The following is a 7,716-nucleotide window of genomic DNA, read 5'->3' as shown; positions in this document are numbered from 1 at the left end:
TCTGTACAGATCACTTTACTGAGGTTATCTGCTTATCTGTCATTCTAATCCTGCCTGTATTGATATCACCTCTGTGTATAGATAAGACAGGATCCACCATTCACAATAGGTGATTGTCAAAGCTTATCTATTCTTTCCTTGTACAATGACCACTGCACAGGTGACAGAGCATGCCTAGAAAACTGTCCCTTAGAAGTCAATAGGGTCCCCTCCTGACCATTGTGTCTATGGACCATGGGGCTGCCATAAAGCAATTTCCTAATGCTTTTCAAATGCTGTTAAGAACAGCCTCGGCAAAATGGCCGCCCCCCTTAATCATATTCAGGAAATAGAATTTAAAAAATCTACAATCGGAAAATAAAAAGAGAGAGTGAGAAATAGGATATGTGCTGCTATCTGGTTTTAGCTGGCAGAAAAAAAAAACTTTTGTGATACATTTCCTTTAAAGCACACTGGGGGTAATACTATAGCTGTACACACATTTTGTCACAAGCACTGGTTTGTGACAAAATATGCAATTTTTACGTTTTTCCAAAAAGCGGGCGGGAAGAGGCAGGCTGTGGGTGGGAATTTTGTGTACCAAGTAAACAATAGAACGCTAGACACAGCAGCAAAACGGAGCAGCGGACCTGAAAAAAAAAAGTGCCCCATCTCATCTAGTAAACATCAGCTACAGTGCCAAATCATATGAAAGGTCCTCTTTAAAGGTGTTTTCCCATCTGAAACAATGGGCGCATACCTCTACGAGAACTGAGCGGGGAAGGTGGTGGCTGGAGGACCCCGAGTTTCCCCGGGTCCACCAATCGCTCCCCCGTAGTAGTGAACGGGAGTGCACAGTGCTTGCACAGCCATGGTTCCCATTGATTTCTATGGGACCGATGGAAATAGTCAAGCCAGTGCTCGACTATTTTCGGCGGCCCTATAAAAATTGATGGGGGGCGGCTGCGCATGCGCAGTGCGCCCCCCACAACTTTGCAGGCCCCATTCTCGGTGTAGGCTACCATCTTCCCCGCTCCATTATTGGTGTAGGTGCGGGTCTCCGACGTGGGACCCGCACCTATCAGACAATTGGGGCATATCCTAGCGATATGCCCCCATTGTCTCAAATGGGCAAACCCCTTTAAGTTCTAGTCCACAAACAGCAGAAAATGCAAGAAATGTTTGAAGTTTGAAGTGTGTGCCTCTTAATGAATTGGTTGAATATTCCCTCAAGGAGGAATTTTACTAAGACTGGCGTGCTTTTGCAGAATTTCCTGTGAATTGACAGAATGCATTTGTGTTTCGATCAGTAATGCATTATGGCTGTAGTTATAAACCCCTTATATATCATACTTCCTGTCAACTGTATTAACCTGAGAGCGGAATCTCCAAAACACGGGAATACATGCTGGTTACTATGTAAACTATACACACAACACAGCTGTCACTGGTGCTGCAGTCGTTCTGGGAACATACATTCCCAAGAATCTATGAAGTGTAATCTCAAGCCACCATGCTTGACATCAATATAAGAGCATAAACAAGACAATTAGTGAACATGAAAACGATTTTCCATAACAAACAAATAACAGTTGTATCTGCGCCTATTTTTAAGGGAGCCTGTCACCATGAAAATATGCAAAAGTGCGATCTGCAGGCAGCATGCTATAGAGCAGGAGGAGCTGCAGCTGAGCAGATTGATACCTAGTTACATGGGAAATAATTTAGCAAGATATTTATTTAAAGGGAACCTGTCATCAACTTTATGCCGCCCATACTAACGGCGGAATAAAGCAGAGACAGGTGATTTGATTTCAGCGGTCTGTCATTCATAAGTTAAAAATAGGTGGTTGCCGAGAACCAACAATACAATCATTGCAGACTGGGCCTGGAAAAGATTCCTGGTTATTCATAATCTCCTGCTCTCCTGCCCACCTTCTACCTAGTTTTATCCCTTTCTCTCTAGGAGAGAACTGACAATCATCAGCAGATGGGTGAGAGAGCAGGAGATCAGGAATAACCAGGACTCTTCTAGTAGATTTGACTCTTTTCCAGGCCCAGGCTGCAATGATTAAGATGCTGGTTCTTGGCAACCACTTATTTAGCTCATGAGTGACACACCGCTGAAATCAGCATTTCTGTCACTAATTTATACTGCCCTCAGTTAGGTCAGCATAAAATTGATAACAGGTTCCCTTTAAAGTACCGTATACCTCTAGTTATAAAACAACTTTCCATAAAGGAATAGTGCAGGTGAATATAAGAAACTTTGTAATATATCATTTTAAATACAAAAGGATTATATCTTGTTTTATTAGGCTGCTTTGCTTTTCCTGCTTTTAACTTTGACGTAACTTTGCAGGAGGCTGCTGGATGAGAAACACATAAACTGCAGTTCCTTAGCTACACTGAGTACTTTTGACTATGGTAATATATGGCTCTACCACTGTTCAGAGTGAGGTAATGAATCACTCACTAGCTGGTAGCAGCCTCTTGTACCCTCTTCTCTGTACTAGATAATAAGAGGCTGAGTGAAGGGAATAAGGAAGAAAACACCATGACAAGCCCAGGAGGAAGCATAATTCTTTAATTAGATATATTACAAAGTTTCCTATAATCACCTTTGCTAGTTATTGCTGGAAAAATGTTTATTACTGGACGTGCAATTTAAATCCCTGCTGTTTCTGAGCTCTGTTGTATACATAGACCATCTTATCAGTGATTGGCAGCAGTATGTATGCAAAGATAGCTGTCAGTCGCTAATAAGACTGCTCAGATTACTACTTACCTCAGAATTAGCAGAGATTTAAATGAATACAATACAGATTATACTGAATCTTTTCCTGTAATGTACAGTACAGGGCTCTGTTCACACCATGTTTGATGCATTGTCCTATAGGTTTCTGTATGGCACGTTTATCTGGTACTGGTTTTACATATGAGTGTAACCTGCTGGATTTCTTGGCACAAATAAAACATATACACTGCAAGTGTATGGCATACCTTTGTATATAAGAAAATCATTTCCTCTACTCGACTGCAGCCTAAGACACATGGCATATGAACTGTTAGTCTTCTGCACCTAGGCTGTGTTTAAACTGGTGTCTTGATTCCTTTCTATCATGTTTCGGTTGCCCCTGATGGGCAGAATATTATATAATGATGCACCTTTCTGCCTGGTATACGTCATGGTCATGCCTCTGGTTGGGTGGAGACCCACTGTACCGATATTGAATTTTATTTAAGGTTTGATGGGAACAGCTTAAAGGAGTTTACATGTTTCATCTTAAAGTATCCCTCACATGTTTATGGCCTGTGCACAAGAAATCCCCAATAGCAGCGAATGCTGGCAGAAGATATTGCAAAGTGTGGTGTCAAAACTGAAAGAAATGTGGTCATACAAATCCAAGGTCAGGGCTGGTAGAGTTCATACCGTATGATACTGAGGATACCAATCAGCCTATGGCTGAGCATCAGCAGACCTGCCTGTCCATATTACTCATGGCATGCACACCTCTACTGAGGACCCAGTGGCAGTAGGTCAAGGAGAAGGATTACCCAAAGCAGCACCCCTTTAGAATAGAAAAGGCAGACGCCTCACAGATCCGTTATAAGCCAATGGGTTCTGTTAAAAAAGGTTACAAAAGATGTCATATATGTTAATCCAGGAACCTTTGATCTCAGGGTAACTAGACCTATATGTCTATCTATCTAATCACCAAAATGGAACAATTCAATACTATTTTGTCTGTTACTAAAAGAAATTGGATGTAAACCAATTTGGCTGCTACTATAGCTGTCACGGGATTTATAACCTCCTAGATTGTCCTGAATGACTTTACTTAGCAGAGTATGGATAACTATGTAACTAGGCAAATTTGCAGTTTGAGGCACAAAGAAATATTGAGGACAATTGCTGTACAGTGGAGCATTTACACATGCTGACCGAGCAGGCAATGATCGGGGAGGAACCATTCCATCCCAATAATTGCCCGACCTGACAGAGCCCTTTAAACCTGCATTATGTACACAATTTTATCAGTTTTCATAAAATTATTTAAATAAAAACTGTTGGAATTTAGTAAAACTATGAGAGAAAATGATAAGCTTACTAATTCTTAATATACTACGGTATATTAAATGGCTTCAATATTTAATTTTGCCTGTAGAAAGACTCATAATAACCAGAATGACAAATCATCATTTGAGCATGTAAATTAAAAATATATTTGGTGAAGTTCATTTTTTCTATAAATAATATATCCACCGGACAGTAGTACTTGAATGTTTCTATTCTAAGAATGTTACCTGGTCCTTGTTCTAGCTTCATCTATAATACTATGGGGCTCATTTATTAAGACCAGCGTTTTAGACACCGGTCTTAATAAAGCCCTGCACTGGCCGTGGATCCACCGCAGTTATGTAGAGTTGCCGGCCTTTTCATAACTTCGGGGGATCTGTCCTTTGTCCGCTCTGTCTCCTAATAGACTAGGGTGAGACAGGTACAGCTTTGAAGACAGTGGGATCGCTCTTGTCAGGGCAGCTATTCCGCTCCCTAGGCAGGAATCAGTTTTTTAGGGATGAATTAGGGAAGGTCACATTTTGATCCTTTTAAAGCTTGCAAAAGTTTTTATTCTTTTTTTTCAGTCCTAGGAGGAGACTTTAAAAGTGTGATCCACCAATCGCTGATACAATACATATGATCAAGTGAGCAGAGTGAGGCCACTGACACACTGGGTCTGGAGCCGAAAGCTCTTTCTAAATACACTGGCTCTGCTCTTTTTACCGCCCTAGGCTTTAAAAAAAACACCTTATATTAGAATCTTACAAAAATTTTGTTGTTTTTTTGTCCTCAGATTAATTAGTGGCCTGCACCTCCAAAGCATCTTATACAGTAATAAGCCAGTGACATTTTATAACAGGTCAGATTTTTTTTATTACCAGTTTAACTTCTTAGGATGTTCTACGAAACAACACTGATCCATTGTTGGTCGGATACTACAGGTACCTGAATGACCCCATTGACCCTAGGTTCACATGGCCATTTAAATTCTGTTTTTCTGTTCCAACATGGGAAAAGAATACAGGAATTGCCATATCCAGCATATGGCGGACACCGCTGGTGCCTGTCGAATCCCATTCACTATAATGAGGTCCACTGAGTTTCCGGCATACTGCCAGTACTCCTGCCAGAAACCCAGCGGATCTCATTATAGTAAATGGAATCCTCCGGGCCACAGAGGTGTCCGGCGTATGCCGGGTATGACAATTCTGGTATTCTTTTCCCGAACCAGAACAGAACACCGAAATGTAAATGGTGAGGTGAACCTAGCCTTATGAGATTTGAAAAAAATATATAAAAAATTATGGATGGGAAATTCTTATTCAGAAATGAATAGATCTCCCATGTCTACATTTAGTTGCCTTGTTTAAGCCAAATACTTAAGCATTGCATGTAGTTAGGTTATTTTTTTTTCCCAAATTCAGATTGTATGAGAATGAATATTCAAGTGTTGTCTCATGCTTTCACAAGTCTGACGAATACTCCTCAAAATAACATCTTCTAACAAGTACTTGTCATTTTGCATTCTCATCACTGGATTTGGCTGCTGTATTAAAGTCAGGAAGGGCAATCTAAATATACCTCCGCTCCTACAGACACCGGAGACTAACCTCTGGGTCGGTGCTCAAACACGGGAATGCAGGAATAAAATTGAAAGGAAATCAGTTATGATACCAACTAATTATCATTCCTAGCGTATATCTGGGCATTAAACCAGCCTGCAGAACTAGGATATCTTATTACAATCCCCAGCCAATTACTGGGCTACAATGCTCAGCACACATGAATTAGCACAGAATATAATATACAGTGCTATAAAATGTTGCAAAGTCCATTGGACCATTTCACTTTTTATTGTGTTACAACGCTGAATCACCGTGGTTTTAATTAGGTTTTTGACACTAATGAATGAAAAAGTGAAATTAAAATTCAAAGCTCAAACAAATCTTTCCAAAATGATCGACATTCATTAAAGGTATTACACACTAAATAATTTATTAAGTCTGTGTTTGTAGGTCTCCAATTAACTTTACACATACCAATGCTATAATTTTCCATATTATTTCCAAAGTTCTAAAAGTTCTATCACGTTGCATTCAACGCTTACTGTACGTGAACTGCTATTTTCAAGCCCAGCTACACATTTGCAATTAGATTTGGACTTAGCTACATAAGGACATGAAGATTGTAGTAGTTATGGGGTCATTGGTATTGTTTTGCAGTTTTCTTTCATAATACAGCAAGTTTCCCTACTCAATTTCATTGCATTTTGCTGCTTGCACTCTACTATGACACACCACCCATGATGCAAGGCTGCTTGTATGGTGTGGATGAGGATATTTTACTAGTCTGCCAAGGCGGGACACCACAGAGGTGAAAAACAGCTTTGTACACTGTGCAGGTGCCGTTCTTAGGTCCTGCAGCTGATGCTCCTATTCAAGTGAATGGGAGCTGAGCTGCAGTAAGGAGAATGCCCTCTACACAGTGTATGTAACTGTGGCGTTGCGGCTCCGTACACCGTTTACTTCCAGTACCTGCAGCTGATCAGTGTTTGTACCCGTAAACCTCTTTAACTGAAGACATGTATAGCCTATAATATTGAGTTTAATCAGACAAAACCACTTTTTTAGTGACCAGAGGGTGTGATGGTGAATGAGTGACCAGATGGGAGAAGTAGTAGTTGTAGTCCTCGTAGTTCTGATGCTCCCTGGGCCAGCGTGCAGTGATGTGGAAGGGATCAACTCTCTTCCCTTCGGGGCACGCTCCGCTTCTGGGGTTCTCCTGACTAATGATGGTTGATGTTCCCTTGGTGTTGGAGGTTTTGAGGTGCAAGGCAGGGTCACAGTTTGTGACGCCAATACTTTGTAGTGTAGTAGTAGTGCAGAAAGCAACATGAAGCAGTTGTGCAGCAGAACAGATCTTTACTGAAGAATTCAAATGCACACAGATCAGGCAGTTATTAGCATGCAATGACTGGCAGTTGGTATACAAAATGTACATTCCACAGATTGTACAGGTTTTACGGCTGCAGAAATAGTTAATAGGCCAAAGTGTCTCTTTGGCCTCATGCACACGACCGTTATTTGGGTCCGCATCCGAGTCGCCGTTTTGGCAGCTCGGATGCGGACCCATTCACTTCAATGGGGCTGCAAAAGATGTTTGCATAGATACATAGCTGCGGTTCACTAAATTAAAAGCGTTTTTTCTTTTGTTGATCCCAGGCTCTGTTCCTGAGTTATGTTAATTTATCTTAATATGCAAAGTAGGCCTTTGGTGCAATGAGGGAGTCGTCATTGCTCTTGTCACACCTAAGCAGCTCTCTTTACCACTGCTTGGGCTTGTCAAACAAAGCAGCCAGGAAAGGGCTGATCATAGAACGGAGTACAGCTTTGGTGCAACTTAGTGCAGTGGTTTAGCCGCATTTGTGTATTAAGGAAAAGTGTAACTCGGGAACAGAACCTCGGATCAACAAAAGAAAAAAAAAGTTTTAATCAGGTGAACCACAGCTATGTGTCTATGCAAATAGTTGGATAGGGAGACCGCCGGTGACATATTGCCTTTAAAAGGAACCTTTCACATTGTGCATGCAGCCATACTGTGGGCATTTCTGGCCAGCATGGTATAGAGCAGAAGGATCTGAGGAGATTGATATACAGTTTTATGGAAAACGATTG

The sequence above is a fragment of the Bufo bufo genome, chromosome 2 (assembly GCF_905171765.1).
Source record: "Bufo bufo chromosome 2, aBufBuf1.1, whole genome shotgun sequence".
NCBI classification, from domain to species: domain Eukaryota; kingdom Metazoa; phylum Chordata; class Amphibia; order Anura; family Bufonidae; genus Bufo; species Bufo bufo.
The sequence above is the reverse complement of the archived record's forward strand: the minus strand, read 5'-3'. Positions refer to the sequence as shown.